We start from the raw sequence: 16922 nt of genomic DNA, 5'->3' as shown, positions 1-16922 counted from the left end.
TAAAATCCAGAGTTTTCATTTTCTTAAATTTGGGGTTTCTTTGGTTAAAATTGCAAGTTGTCAAGAAGAAAAAAGATCTCTTTGCCACATTTCCTTGGTATTGTCCTAAGGGTTTGTTTGCTCACTTTAACTTCTCAATGGCAGCTGGTACACAGGATAGCTCTTACATCCCAAAGACTTTTTCTAAATCCAGATACAGGGTCAAGGTACTACATTAAGATCCTTGAGAGTTTAGGATCTTAAATCAAAGTCATTTAGTAAATAAACTTACTTTACTGCACATCTAAAACAAAACAAAGATAAAAAGAAGGAAAATAAACAAAACTGTGTTTAAATGAAGCATCTTATCAAAGGATACTGACCCAACAACCCTTCTAAGATATTTTTGGGAGAAGTAATATAGAAGTTTGACTTTCAGCTTAAAAAAAAAAAAAAAATTCTTTTTAAGTGATGAAAGCCTAGATTTACAAGATCAATAAGAAGACCACAACAAAGATCTTAAGACTTAAACTTCACCCCCGCCCCAACACACACATTAATCTATTTTCCTTGGATAAGACACCACTACATTACATGGTCAGGACTGGGAATAACAAACACTGATTACTGGCAACCCTAAAAGAATTAAGTAAGGGCTCAGTCCCATAGAAAAGAAGAGAAATTCAAGTTATATCTTAATATCAAACATTTAGAAATCAGTGGAGATTAAGTAAAAGTAGAAAATACATGGAATGTTATGATAATTTTTGTTATATAGATTTAGAAATTGAGGTGATTTTTTGGCAAAGTGATCCCTAAGATCCATATATGTTTACACACACCCATATGGAAAGGAAAATGCCATAAAACTATTGGAGTAAGTTAGCAGTGATACCTCAAACTCAAACCAGCAGTCATCTCTGCTTCTTCAGGACCGTTTCTTGAGATTGACTAGGTAGTCATTAAGGTTCATTCCACTTAACTTTGAATTTCTGATATCTTATTTTAAGTACAATATGGTATGGATTTTCTTTTATGATCATCTTCTGCTTGTGCAAAGATTACCAGCATTCATTTTCTGCTCAAAGTTTCCCAGCTCCTACTGCTGCTTCACCAAAGCAGCAACCTTCCTGCATGGTACAGAGGGGGGTCCTTAACCTAAGAATATCCTAGCAACTTCATGTGCCTGCTGGGTTTAGATATGGCCCCATTATCAAGAGCTACAGGACATGTATAAGACAGGAGAAGGTCCCGGAGGATAAAGTAACATTATTCTTCAGCAATTCTTCTAAAACAACACTGTCAATTTTAGAAAACGGGCTCAAGGATGGGTACACCACATCACCACGAACCCAGGAAGTCCCTACATCTGGCTGGAATGAACCACAGTACCAACTCCCATTTGAACAACCCAGAATTAAGAGTAACGCGAGATGCGTTCTATGTACAACCACTCGCTCTTCTCCGTTGCTGATATGGGGCCACAGTTCCTAAAGGTGGACTGGGGGATTCCTTAACAGGAACTAATCTGCTATACTTGCTATTAGTTATTCAAACCAATGCTCCCTTGTCCCCACTAGCACAAATAAATATCCAGAGTGATCCTCTTACTCTGAATGGACTAAAAACAAGTAGTAGTATTAATTATTAATCTACAGACCAGTGACGTTATTTTCCAGAGAAATATAAGAAAATATAACCCAGACAATCAACGTAACATGTAAGATAACATTTTCTAGAACATTCTGATGTATAGCTGTAGACACTGTTACAGTGTGCTGCCTGCTTATGTATGGCTAAGGCAGGCTCAATTTAGGTCTTGCTGAAATACCACTCAGCAGCCAGGCTCCTCACCGCAGAAGGGGAGGACCCAGTCACATAGAGCACACAGGAAATGGAGCCGAGTTGTAAGAACTTGCTTGGTGAGAACCATGAGCACCTTTGAAGATATAGAGGATATAAATGTGCCTCTCTCTGTGTTTTCAAAGCTACTGCTTTTCAATCTGTGGTGATGCAGACTCGAACACACAAGATGATGCAAAATTTTTCTCAGTGGCTTAAATAAACCCTCCCATCTGCCCCTACTCTATGCCCCAACCTCTCCAAAAATGACACTGTTCCCGGGCACTGTTTATCACAATGTTTAGACTAATTCAGAAACAAATAAAAAATTGCCCTTTAGAAGAAAAGTTAATGTCTTAATTTTAAGACCTCTGCTTCTCCCGTCTCCTGTAAACAGCATGAGGATTTTTTCATCCTTCTGAACCTAGTACATATTTCGTGTCTGTTCTGTATTTATGAATTTGTCTTTGCAGTCTTAAGACTGAGCATGTTTCAAACATAACAAGAGCAAATAGGTACTGAATAAATTTCCCTTTCTTCTTTGTTTTAATTAAAGGCAATTATTAGGGCACGGTCTTAAAAGCCAAAACACCGGTATATGTGTAAGCACATAAAAAAAAAAATCATTTTGTGTTTTTTGATGGAAAATCATAGCACTTGGAAAACAGGGTGGGATGGGAGTAATCTGGACTTTAAGTCAGCATGATCTGGTCTCAAGGCCAGCTACACTACTTACAATTTAAATCTTGCTTAACTGAGTAAGGGAAAAGGTCTGAACAGTTTAAAGCCTTGGATGTATCTCTGGGAATGGTAATATGTACAGAGCACAGGCACTGTGTAGTTGTTCGCTCGATGTTTATAGATCTACTGGCTCGCCTTCCTTGACTTTTAATATTCTTTCTTCTACTTTTAAAACTCAATTTTGAAACTTGTATTGGACACAGGATATTTTAAAGACTTTTTTTACTTTTTTTTTTTAATTCTAGAAAGATTTGAACAAATCCAAGTTTTAGAACTGAGAATATTTTAACTGTTAAGATGATAACAATTTCAAGAGTTTGCTAGGAAAAAAAAGTGAAAAACTTGGTTATTTTTCTGAGACAAACTAGAACATTATGTTCCTTTTAAAAAAATCCTGATTATAAGCAAAGACAAGGTCTGAAATACCAGCTCAGATAAAACTCCTATCAGAGCTAACAGCATTTCTAAAACCTACAGGCACTACGGTTCAAGGCACTGATGTCCATGTTTGTAATACTTGTTCTTGTGTACGGAATAATTTCTAAATTCCTCTGACTGTGGAATCCACACTGTCTCACAGCATGGTCAGAAGAGAGTGCTTTTAATGTGTTCAGTGTAGCAGGCAAGAAAACACTCTTACTACAAGTATGTGCCTAAAGACAAGTGAACAAAGTTCTCGTTTCACAAATAAGTACAAGCAATGCCCAGTGTCCCTTGGTAGTATAGAGTATATAGGGAAGGGAGAAGAGAACTAGACCACACCTAACAACCAAAGCTCTCTATCACCAACTTGCTTTCCCAAGAACAGTTACTATCACTCTCAATAGGGGCTAAGCAAGCAAGATCTGACTTTCTATTTTCTCTCTGATTCATTATTGAAAGATAACTTCTGAAAAGCAGGCGCAGAAAGAGATAATCCAAACAATAAGAGATCAGACAAAAAAGGTTTTATACTTGATAATAACGTCAAGGTGTCGCATACACCTTAACACCTGCTATTGCGTTTCTTTTTTCCTTTTGCTGTAACAAAAAACCTGGTGGAGTCTCTAAGTGATACTCTGGAACTTATTACTTAGATAATGTCTAAAATCTTGGTCCAAGAGAATTAACAGAAAAATTCTTCCTAGTTTTTACTTTTGCTAAAAACCCAAGTGTATGCATCTTAAGTTTGCTTATTTTATAGATGCTTAACCTATATTTGGATAATAATTAAACAGAATATTGTTCCATAAAGAATCCTAGTACTCTAGGGCTTTACTTATTTAAGTGACTTGTCTAAGGTTAAACTGCTGGTTAGTGCAGTTAAATAAGTAACTCAGAACTCTGGCTGTAAACATGGCCCACTGGCCTCACTCCCCCTTTTTCCCTGGGTAATGAATATATCCCTCTAGTTCTTTGCACGAACAACAGCTGATATTTGGTGTACGTTTATTGTACACCAAGTCATTCTCACACATCTGTGAGGTACAAAACATGACTACTTCCTTTTATAAATGAGGACATTAAGACTCTGAGATGAAGGTAATGTAGCTAGCCAACAGGATTAGGATTCAATTCTTTTATTTATTTATTTTTGAGCTAAAAATATGTCAACGGGTCAAAGGAGAAAATTTACTTTCATAACAATAATTAGAATAAGAAATTAGAAATAGGATCAACAACAACAAACTAAGGCAAAGGAAAAAAACATTTTCTCTGTATTGGCCAAGTAAAAGAATAAATCTTAAGTGTTTTAATAAATGTATTAATTTCATCACACGACTTTTCAAAAATATTTCTTCAGTAATTTCTTACAATTTATTTAATTAAAAAATCAAGAGTTAAAATGGCATAAACCATTCTGGTTAAATTTTCTCTACCTCCTCAATGTTGGGGTATTACTTCATAACCCTAAATCAAGGAATGGAACTTTCTGATGCACACTTAATATCACTGTTTTGTTTTACCAAAACATTTGGTAAAAATAAACAAGACACATCTGTATCAATGAGGTTTCAGATACTGTAATGCCAAAATAAGTTTTTTAAATGGCAGCAAGACAAAATGTTTTAATTACCCCTAACATTTAAGGGAAATGAGAAACAAGATCGATAAAACAGCTCTGTACTAAAACTTAAGGTCCTGACTTTCCCCAAGGCCTTGTAGCCACCCTCCCACTGCATTCTGGCTCTGCCCTCCCAGTGAACTCAAGCTGCCTTTGTCAATCAAGGTCAACACTGTCCTCCTCACTGCTAATCCAACACATATTTTTCAGAGTGCCCAACTTCACTCTGGATACATCTGACACTGTTAACCACTCTGTCCCTGAAGCCAGGCTTCCTCTGACATCTGGGACACCACTTACCTATCTGACCATTCCTTTCCTATCTTCTTTGTGGATTTTTTTTTTCTTTTACTGGTTCCCAGTTGATCCTCTTCTAATTTTTCACACACACCCTGGATGATAACATTGCTTCCTGTAGCTTTAAGCACAACCACTCACTTGCTGAGGACTCTCAAGTATGCTCTCCTGCGTCTTCCTCAGTATCAGACTATTATGATGAAGTACATGGAGAGAACATCTCCACTTGGCTACTCCACCTGTGCCTCCAATTCAACATGCCAGGATTGGAACCAAGCAAGCCCCGCACTCACGTACTTTTCTCTTATGCTCCCCATCACCCAGGCACCCAGGCTTCAGCATACAAAACATCCAACTGGCTTGACCTCCAAGTTTTCATTTCTCCAGGACTATGGTAATGTTCTCTCTCTCCCTCTTTTTTTTTTTTAATTTATTTATTTGAGAGAGAGAGAAAGAGAGTGGGAGCATGAGCACATAGGTGGGGAGGGGGAGAAGGAGAGAAAGTCTTAAATGCAGAGCCCTGAGAACATGACCTGAGCAGAAACCAAGAGTCAGAAGCTTCATGGACTGCACCATGCAGGCGCCCCAACTATGGTCATGTTCTTAAATCAGGGTTCTATGCACCTAATTTAGCAAGAGATTTTTCCTGTCTCCAGAGAGGACAAAATCTGACCAGCCATGTCTCTGAAATGCAAATCTGATCATGGCACTGCACTTAAAACCCTACCTGCTCCTACCTGCCCCTGGGCTAATCTAATCCCCTCACCTAAAAGCCCTGAGTGGACAGGCTCCTTACCTCTGATCTCTGGTCTAGACTCATCTCTCAACACTTCAATCTTTCCCTCACCTCCTCCTGCTACAGCCAGGAGACCTACCGAAGCGGTCCACCCACAGGTGCAGTTGGACTGCCTGAAAGCCCTAAGTCAAAAACATCACATGTGCTATATGCTATAAACAATTTAAAACATATAAAAGTGCAGTAAGTTCATCTTTGTTATCACAAAGGACCAGAGGTCTTCATGTATGATCATCTGACTGCAATTCTGCATTCTTTCTTGCATAGGTCACACCAGAATGTGTCAAGTGTGATTTCCTGTTCTGGTTTCTTTCAAGACACTCGTGAAGCATTCCAAGTAGATTCCTTAATTTTTCGTGTTTTTTTTTTTTTTTTAAACTGCTATCAATTCTCACCTAATTGGACAGAAAATAGTTTTTTGGCAAATCACCTTTATTGAATGAATCTCTACAAAATATTCAATTTAGTTTTCTTTTTTCCTTTTTTTTTTTTTTAAAGATTTCATTTATTCATTCATGAGAGACGCAGAGACATAGGCAGAGGTGTCCCTCAATTTAGTTTTCATAGATGTGAGTCTCTTCAGTCTTACACTTCATTCGTTTATATATCTAAGCAAGATCTATAATGACAATAATAAATATAGCTGTCATAAAGGGGTTTGGAGGCATGCCCTTGACCCTGTGTAGAGACACAAGTTAAGCAGTACCAAATGAAAAGCCTACTAAAGCAAGCACTCGGGATGCTTGGGTGGCTCAGTAGCTGTGTGTCTGCCTTTGGCTCAGGGCGTGATCCCAGGGTCCTAGGATCGAGTCCCACATCAGACTCTCCACAGGAAGCCTACTTCTCTCTCTGCCTATGTCTCTGCCTCTCTCATGAATAAATGAATTTTTAAAAATCCTAAAGCAAGCATTCAGCATGCTACAATCATCAGTCTGCAAGCACAGGACACCTTGAATCTGAGACACCTGCAGATGGGGTAAGAAAGTTTCTGTTGGGCAACCCTAACCTCAGTTTCTTATATGTGCTCTTCTTTCTCTCACTTCCATCTTTTGCATATGCTGTTCCCTCTGCCTGGAACATACCTTCCCCTTAACAACAAACCTAACCATTCACCCTTCCCGTTGTTACCTGTGAGACTCCCTGAACCCAGGAAACCCCCAAAAGCCTGTGCCTATCAATTTTATCTTTTAGAAACTAGCTAATTGCTAGAACAGGAAAAGATACATTTTGAGTCTGACCTTCCCTCCACCCCAACCAGGACTACATCTGCGCAGATGAAAGTGCCCCACAGTGACCTCTGCTTCATTAATGTTAAAATCCCTGCTCTGGGAGGGGCAATAAGCTTCCATAGCATGATATACAATATAAGTATGGGTATGTTTTCTGAGTACACATGTGCAACTTTAAGCCTGCCCATTATGTGCAATGATGAGGTCTCCTTCGAATATTCAAATCCCAGTAAAAGGAGCCTGTTTACCCATTCAGGGAGGCATGACCTTGGAAATTATCCTGTGTTCTCCTTATTTACTATAAATAAATATAACCTTGTGAGGCACCTCCACCTGGTATAATAAGTCTACTACTCACCAAGGAGCTGACCCACAGTGGTTTAGTAACAAGTCTCAACTTTGATGTCACTTTCTCCTGGAAGTGTTTGGACTCCCCAGATCTGATTTGCATGCTCTCCCTTCACACTGAGCTCTTTTCTCCTTGCAATGGCTTTACCCTGGAGGTTTGTGAGTATGGTCTCTGGCTTCCTCAGGACCACCCAGCCTCTAGTACAGTGCCTCACTCATAAAAAGGCAGACATAGAGATATATAAACAAACATATCTCACAATATCACATAGATTTATTAGATGGGTCAATACAAATGAGGTATCTCCTAAACCAAGAACATATTAAAAGGTCAACTCTGAAAGTTTCAGGGCACCTTGGGCATTTCCTGAAATATCACTGTTTGATTACATCATAACGGCACATCCTATATCACTTACCAATAACATTAGTTGTTATCACCTGCATAATGCAGCTGAATAAACTTGCCTTTACAACCAATACCAGTTCCTCAACAGGGAAGAGTAAATAAATACACCTAAGGAAATCTTTTCCATTACTGAGCAAATACATTTCAGTACAAAATCAAATCGAAGAAACAGAAGTTGAAGACATGCAAAGAATGTCACCCCTGAATGATAATCCCCAACTGTACTTTAAAACCACTGGGCTTGGGGATCCCTGGGTGGCGCAGCGGTTTGGCGCCTGCCTTTGGCCCGGGGCGCGATCCTGGAGACCCGGGATCGAATCCCACGTCGGGCTCCCGGTGCATGGAGCCTGCTTCTCCCTCTGCCTGTGTCTCTGCCTTTCTCTCTCTCTCTCTCTCTGTGTGACTATCATAAATAAATAAATAAATAATAATAAATAAATAAATTTAAAAAAAATAAAAATAAATAAATAAATAAAAACCACTGGGCTTTGGGGATCCCTGGCTGGCTCAGCGGTTTGGCGCCTGCCTTCTGCCCAGGACGTGATCCTGGAGTCCTGGGATTCGGCTCCCTGCATGGAGCCTGCTTCTCCTCTGTGTCTCTGCCTCTCTCTCTCTCTCTCTCTCTCTCTCTGTGTCTCTCAAGAATAAATAAAATCTTAAAAAAATAAAAAATAAATAAAACCACTGGGCTTTCAGGACAGCGGATGTGTCTTCGTACACATTTTCTCTCCTTCAGACAAACCAACCTTAAGTGTGTGTAGGAAACACGCGGCAGATGCAAGCAAGGCCAGGGGGCCGTCGTGGGGTGGCCGTTGCGGGATGGGGCGTGGGGCGGGCTGCGGGCTCAGCTGCGGACACAGCGGCCGCCCGCGTGCACAGCCAAGCCACGTGGGCGGGCGCGCCCCTCCAGCCGGTGGGGGGTGGGGGGTGGGGGTGGGGGGCCGGGATGGGCCGCCCCGGTGCAGGTGCAGCTGCTTAAGAGGAACCCTCACCCGGCTCCCCGAAGAGACAGCCGCGCGCCGTCGTTTCTCTTGGGCCTCTCACATCATGATCGATCCGGCAAGAGCTCCGGGTGTGGCCGCGAGGTTCACCTGCGCAGATGGCCTGCGGGGCACCCCAAGCCTCCTGGGGCTGCTCGCGGAGAACCAGCACCCACCTGTGCGAGGAGAGGTCACAGATGGGGCTGAACCAAGCTCTAAGGTGCCGGGCAGAAGCCAATGCCTATGTCTGCCCACACTGTCATAGGCAGTGGGGTCCACCCAAAACCTACTAACTGAGCTCCTAAGGTGCTAACTAGGATATGCTTTCCTTTCCATCTCCTGGCCTGACAGAGAAGGTCTCAACAAACGTTTCCACATGGATACGCACAGTGGAAGAAAAGCAATGCTAACTGGGAAGTAGGAGCTTATTCAGTGGGAGATGCCATCACCTTTTTCAGAGTTGAGTGTTGGTCTAAAAAGTCCTCAATCTATTCTGTAGCAAAACGAAAAATGCATTATGTCGGATTTCTTATCACTAAGTACTTTATTTTGGAAATCTCTACATTACCTTATTCCTCACTTGTCTTTGTATTCTAGTGGTAGCCCTTGGTAAGACCCAAGATAAATTTGAGTGTGGTCTGTAATATTTTTTACTTGCTTTCTTACTGACACCAGAAACAGGGATTTTTAATCCCTTAGAGCAGGTTTTCAAAACACAGTTGACTCTTGAACAACATGAGTTTAAGCTACACAGCTCCACTAACACATTTTTTTTTCAATAAATACAGAGCAGTATTGTAAATGTATTTTCTCTTTGATTTTCTTAATAACATGTTCTTTTCTCTAGCTTACTTTAAGAATACAGTATATAATACATACCAAATATGTGTTAATCAACTACTTATGTTACCAGTAAGGAAGGCTATTAGTAAAGGCCTAGCGGAGCCAAAAGCTATACAGATTTTGGGTTATGCAAGGGTGGGGGATATTCCCCTAACCCCCACCATTATTCAAGGGTCAACTGTACTTCCTCCTCCACCAAACATTAGGCAAGCTCTAACGTGCTCAAACGGGTTGACCAATGTAGAATTTGTATCATTCTGTCCTTTGCAGATCAAGATGTTTTTTATATAAAAGTATTGGCAAGAATACGGAGAAAAAGGAACCCTCACGCACTGTTGATGAGAATGCAAAGTGGTATAACCACTGTGGAAAACAGTATGGGGGTTCCTCAAAAAATTAAAATAGAACTACCATATGATCCATTAATTGCACTACTGGGTATTTACACAAGGAATACAAAAACAGTACTTTGAAAGGATATGTGCATCCCTTTGTTTACTGCAGAATTATTTACAATAGCCAAATTATGGAAGCAGCCCAAGTGTCTATCGGTAGATAAATAGATAAAGAAGATGTGGTAATATGTATACAATGGAATATTAGCCATGAAAAAAGAATGAAATTTTGCCATTTGCAACAACATGGATGGAACTAAAGGGTATAATGTTGAGCAAAATAAGTCAATCAGAGAAAGACAGATACTGTATGATTTCACTCATATTTGGAATTTAAGAAGCAAAACAAATGAACAAAGGAAAAAAAAGACAAACCAAAAAACTGATGGTTATGGAGAATAAACTTATGGTTACAGAGAGATGGTGGGTAAAGGGATGGGTGAAACTGCTGAAGGGGATTAAGAGTACACTTACTATGATGAGCACTGAATAATGTATGGAATTACTGAATCAGTGCATTATACACCTGAAACTAATAACATCCTATGTTAACTAACTAGAATTTTTTATTTTATTTTTTTTATTTTTTTATTTTTTTTTTATTTTATTTTTTTTACTAACTAGAATTTTTTAAAAGGAAGCTGTTCTTTGTATACATCATGCCTTTAAGGACTAGATTTTTTTGGTTGTTTTCCTAATGAAAAATGTGGATAGGGATTATAATTTAGAGTTTTACAATGCTATTGTTAGCAACTTCAATTATTCTATCATTCTCCTGAAGACCGAAAAATTCTAGACTGGGTTATCAGAGCGCTACACTGGCTTAATTTGATTCTCTTTCCTAGCTTGAGAAAAAAAAATGACTATATTCACAAGAAATTAAGATGTAAAATTATTTAAAAAAATCAAATCAATCAATAATTTGAGTAATTCAGAAATATTTTTTAAAGTCATGAAAAGTCTAATTAATTCGAGGTGGCTGGTTGGCTCAGTAGGTAGAGCGTGTGACTCTTGATCTCGAGCCCCCTCATGAGTTTGAGCCCCGTGTGTGGTGTAGAGTTTCCTTAAGAAAACAAAAACAAAAACAAATCTAACCAAGTTAATTTGTCAACTTTGTATCTCCTTAGAAAACCATTTTCTTCTTTTTTATATTTAATGATTACCTAATCCTGTTTCCTCTCCTCTGTTAAATGGCATTATTAAAAATACTCTAATATAGTATTTAATGGTTAATGAAAAGGCTTTTAAAAATATAACATATTTTTTAAAGTGGCATTCCCAAATCTGATTTTCAATGTCATGCTTTAGTTCCTTGCTTGTAACCCATAAAGATTCCACAGAAATGTAATAGCTCAGGAAATTGAATGTTTTCCTTTCTGGGAAATGTTTCCTTTTTGGTTAAGATAATCATTGGGTTTATGTCACATGAGCAAGCTAATCCGAACTCGATGGGTGAGATGAGTAGAAAGATAAGGATGAGTAGACATGACAAGAAGAATTTTAGAAAGTGATCAAATTTGACTTCTGATCAATACACACTAGTAAGGAAGGACGTAAGGCTGGAATCCAAAGTAAATATGGGCAAGTAGGCTGTGACATAATACGTTGCCTTGGATGTAAGACTAAAGCTTCATTAAAAGAAAGCAAAAGACAGCAAAGAAAACTCCCTGAGAAAAAGATATGGCAGTGCAGATGTGCTTGCCAAGACCCAAGGAGGAAGAAGGACCACAAATACCATCACCAGCAAAGCAATAAAGTTTTTATAGGTTGGCAGCCTCTCATTCATGAATTTTATAGAAGCACTTATGAGTGCCATTGTGATTCCTGATCCAGATTCTATTATTTCAATACCACACCCATAGGATCAATAAACATTACTGAGGAGTACTGCATGTGACCTTCACAGACTGTAAGGGTATTTAGTAAGGAGGTAAGACAGTACTCTAACTGAAGTAAGAAAGAAGTGCTAGTAGACAGGAGCAGAGCACACTGCCGTGAAGTGCTGAGAGGAGAGAGCTCACCTCCACCGGAAAAGAGTAAGTCTTCATTTCTTAAACTAATTTGCTAATTTCTACATTTTGAGGAAAATTTAATTGTGGGCATTTCTCAATTTGCAGATTTGGGGAGTATCTGACCAGGGAGGAGGAAACATACTTTCACTGTTTTTAAAACTTGTAAGATAAATTTCAAACAAACACAAAAGTAGAGAAATTAAAGGATGAACCCACAATTATCAATACTTTACCTTTTTTTTTTTCCAACCTTTCTCAGAAGCTTTTTGGATTATTTTAAAACAAATCTCATGTATTATGTTTCATGCAAAAAATATTTTAGTATGTACCCATAACACCTAAGGACTTAAAAATAACTACACTATCATGATCTCAACTAACAAAATGAACAAGAATTCCTTTGCTGGATTCTCAGTCCATGTGAAAATTTCCTCACTTATCTCAAAATGATCTTTTTATTTATTGGTATCAGGATCCAAACACTGCATTTACCAAACGTAATTTAGATTAAACCAAATTTATCCATTTGGATGACATCTACCAGAGATCATACACTCAACTCCTAGGCTCATGGAGCTGGCTATCATCCCAGCACTTTGATGGGCTATAGATCTGGACCCAGTCCTGGCCCACTCTTACAGCAGTGGAGAGGCCAGCTCTTGGCACGTAGGAAGGAAGAAGTGCAAATACCAGAAGATAAAGGCTGGAGCTAGTCCATCGGACTCATCATCCCCTGGGCTCTGTCTCCCAAACTAGATGATGGAAGTGGCAGCAACTTTTGTGAGCACGGTACTGCTTATCTGTCTAGGCAAGGGGAAGTCATTGGGGAAGTCAGTGAGAGATGCTTCTGTTGCAATGAGGCCCAGGACCTCCATGGAGGTGGGACATATGTCACAGGAAAAAGGGCATAGCTCTTCTACTGGCAGCAGGGCCAGCTCAGTCATTGGAATGGTTGACCCACATGATTTCTGGCTATGCTTAACTTATCACAGGATCTGCAGGAACAAAAGTGATGAGTAACTGCATTGAAATATTAGTTGATTCGTACAGTAGGAAATCTGTAAACCTGGTGACAGAAACCATGACAGAAACTCAAGGGCCCTCACACAGCTCCCGGATCTCAGCTAGTTTCCAGACTCAGAGATTCTTCATGAAGCAGAAGACAGGTGACCCACAGTTGGGTAGATAGGTATCCCACAGTGACAACTCTTCCTTCCAGCTTTCTTAAAAGGGTGCTTCCAGCATTTATCTGGTAACTGTGCCCCCAGAAACTATACCCCCTGTAATAAAATCTAAGTGATAATTCTTCTGAATCCTTTCTGACTGAGAGGAGAGAGGGTCCCAGCAGGGATTTAGCTTGTGTGGATAGATGGCTAGGACAATGACGTGGCTGAATGGCTTGGGTAATCTGAAAGAACAAAATAGGTAATGGACAGGTTTGGGAAAGGAGTACGATTAGATACACCAGAACACACTCAAAGCACGATAAATCATCTGTCCCATATGAATGTCCAGTTGTGTCCCACATGAATCTGATTGCAAAAGAGCCTGATTAATAATTGTGTGAACACTGTGTTCCACTCTGTAAACGCCAATCTTTGTTCCTAGTCATCTTGATGCTTACTCAGTAGGTTCAGGAGAGAAAAAAAAGAAAAAAAAAAAAAAAAAAAAGGCCATGGTGGCAGAAATGGATGCCAAGCCTGGGCTAAACCACAGGGTGTCCCTCTCAACAAAGTTAATGATATGGTTCCTTGAAGGAACCAGACAGCTCCTTGTGGAAAGCTGATTACAATGGACCCTTTTCATAATAGAGGAGTAGATGATCTGTTCTTAGTGGGAAAGACATTTATTCTAGATCTGGATTTGTTTTCCTTACCTGTGAGACCTCTGCCGGAATGTCACCGAAGGCCTCATACACTGTCATGGCACCTCATACTACCATGCTTCTACCAGAGGACCTCAGTGTGAGAAGTACAGGGACAGACCAGTGCGTGCAAGTGCCACAAGTTTTATCCTGTTATCGTCCAGAAGCATACAATCATGGCCTAATGGACACGAAGTTCTGGAGATGGCGTGGGGACACAGATTGAAGTTGTGAAGCTGTCTTGGATGGGGTGTGTGTGCATGTGAACCAGTGCCTGGTAAGTTGATGTTCACCCATAGCCAAAACAGATGTGTCCAGAAACAAAGGGCAGGCCCGGGGGTCGCCGCTTATGATGACTTAATAATATATTTGCAAAATATTTTCTTCCTATTCAGTAACTCTGCCCTGTCGAAACTGAATTTCTTCTCCCAAGAGAGAAGCACTCCCACTGGAATTCATAGGCCTAGCCCCACTGGATTAGAACCAAGGTGGCCACTTTCACCTCCCTACGCACTGGGCAAATAAGCACCCAAGACAGACCCGGATGTCTTTTGTGGTCAGTGCCACCACCATTGCTCAACTGGACTTATGCAACAACCTCCAAGCCAGTCTCCCTTCCTCTGCCTTTTCTCCCTCAAACTGTTCTTCCCCTCGAAAGCTTCAATCAGTGCCTATCACTGCCGGGCTGGCGATGGCTTCCCGTTTCACTTAGAATAACTGTAAGTCCTACCCGAGACCTGCAATGCCCTTTTTATCCGGCCGCAGCCTCCCCGCCAGACTGCAACGCCCTCTGCTCCTGCCCTTGTTTCCTGAACTCTGGCCACCCTGGCCCTCTCACTGAACCCTCAGACACACCAAGTTCCAGCCGAACTTTGGGCACCTGATGTTCCTTCCACTGGGACCACTCCTCCCTCAGATCTTTGGCTCATCTTTCAAGCCTCCACTCCAGTGTCAGCTCCTTAGGGACACTAGGTCACCCTCTGCTGGGCCCAGTCCTACACTCCCTACCACATCACCCATGTTCATTGTCTCTGGAGCATTCATTACCACCTGTGATAAGGGTATTTACTGACTTAGGCACCTGGTTTCAATGCTAGGATGTGCACTTTGCAATGCTTTATCCTCTGCTGTCTTCCAAATGGTAAAACTGGTGCCTGGCAGGCTCAGGTTGATGCTCCACACATTTTTACAGACTGACTGAGTCTTGACTAAGGGAGGGGATGAGACAAGGGTATTTACTGACTCACTGAATTGGTTTCAGTGCTAGAATGTGAACTTTGTGATGCTTTATCCTCTGCTATATTCCAAATGGTAAAACCAGTACCTGGCAGGTGTTCCACATATTTTTATAGATCGACTAATTTCTGACTAAGGGAGGGGTCTTAAAAAAAAGGTCAGAGCATTTCTAAGCAAGCAGGACCGCTAATAGCTCCACACCACAGAGGGAAGGTCTGGGCCACCTCAGTTGGCAAAGAACACTACCAGGTAAGGTCCTGGGCAGGAGCCAAGACAGAGCATGATACAGGAACTAGATGAGCAGAGTCAGTAGCACATATGGCCTTGCAACAAGGTGCAGAAGAGAGAAATTTCCTTTTGTGGTATCATGTATGTATACATGATATTTATGTATTTTCTATTTCCTTTCCTCCCCCACCTCTTTCCACTACGAAAGGGTATGTTGCTTACATGTACCTCTGGGTATACAAAATGGAAAAGGCATTGCGACAGGACTGGAAAAGAAATGGCTATTACTCTGGAGGGCCTAGACTCAGGAGAGGTTTGTAGTAATTGATGAGCTTTTGGGGTGTCTCCTTCTAGAGAAGGAGGGAGAGGGTTTTTAATTATACATGGGATAGGGCATCACATTAGAATGACATTTTAAAATAAAATGGACACCCTCCACCCTGCTTCATTTTTTCTTTATAGGACCACCTGCTCTGTTATATGGTCACTTGTTAATTCATTATCCCCTCACTAGAATGTGACTTAAGGGCTTTGTTCTGTTCACTGATGCCACCTGGCACACAGTAAGTGCTCAATTGTTACTGAATATATGAACAAATGAATGAACAATGGAGAACCTGTCCAGACTCTCTATTTCTAATACTACTCAGATTTCCTCTAGGGGAATGACCTCCTTTCCACTGTGTTCGGCCGCTGTGACAGGGAATCCATGGACTTGCCTTCTACAATGGAAGGCAAAGGGTCTCTGGAGACACCCAGCCCTTCACCCTGTTCCAGTGCCACCAGGAGGTAGACACGTCACCTAAGCTTCAAGAATTGATTTTCTCAATCCTGGGACTCTTGAGTGAAAGAGTCTATCTTGACTGAAGGACAGAGGGAACAGTTGGCCTTCAACTACTCCCGGCAGTGGCACTATGCCCTCCTGCTACATCCTCCCTCAGCTTCTTCCATGTGGTTCCTTGGTTCCCAGGAACAACCCCGAAGGTCATCCACTTCCCAGACTGGTTCTCTAGCCATTCAAGTGTTCAAGCTCAACAATTAACAACTCTGGGGACATCTGACACCGTTCCAATAAGTTCTCTTTTGGCTTAAGCTGGTCAAAGTTTGTTTTTGTTGCTTCTCAACAGAAGAACGTTAAAGTCAAAATCAAACACTGGTACAGGAAGTACAGAAATCAGCTGTTTGTATATATACAGGGTTGGAGGAGCGATCACCAACACTCCTTCCATGTTAACTACACTGTCTTCAGTGTTGCACATTCCTGTTAAATCTTTGAACACATGTGTACATGTCATATATTGTTGTAATCGTGGTAGATGTTATAGACTGAATTACATCCCTATAGAGATGCTGACATGCTAACCTCAATACCGTCAAAGTAACCTTATTTGGAAATAAGGTCTGAGTAGATGATCAAATTAAGAGGAGATTATTAGAGTGGGCCCTAATTCAGGGAGAAAGCCATGTGAATATGTAGGCAGGGAGAAAGGCAATACTTTTGTGCCTTTCTCTACATGCCAGAGCACAAGGCACCCGAGACAATCAGAAGCCAGCACAGAGGAGCAACCACCCCTGCCAACGTCTTCATCTGACTCCTAGCCTTCAGTGCTGAGACACAAATTCCTGCTATTTAAGCCACCTGGTTTGTGGCACCTTGCTACAGCAGCCTTAGCAAACTC

The 16922-nt window shown here is 40.9% G+C and overlaps 1 protein-coding gene across 4 annotated transcripts in view; it reads right to left on the bottom strand.

The window, feature by feature from the left end:
- SPATA13 (spermatogenesis associated 13) overlaps nt 1-16922 on the bottom strand; it is a 143503-nt gene that overhangs the window by 36518 nt on the left and 90063 nt on the right. The gene's annotated exons all lie outside the window — the stretch shown is intronic.

Source organism: Canis aureus, chromosome 24 (assembly GCF_053574225.1).
Source record: "Canis aureus isolate CA01 chromosome 24, VMU_Caureus_v.1.0, whole genome shotgun sequence".
Taxonomy (NCBI): Eukaryota; Metazoa; Chordata; class Mammalia; order Carnivora; family Canidae; genus Canis; species Canis aureus.
Note: the sequence above shows the minus strand (reverse complement) of the source record. Positions and strands in the feature narration are given on the sequence as shown.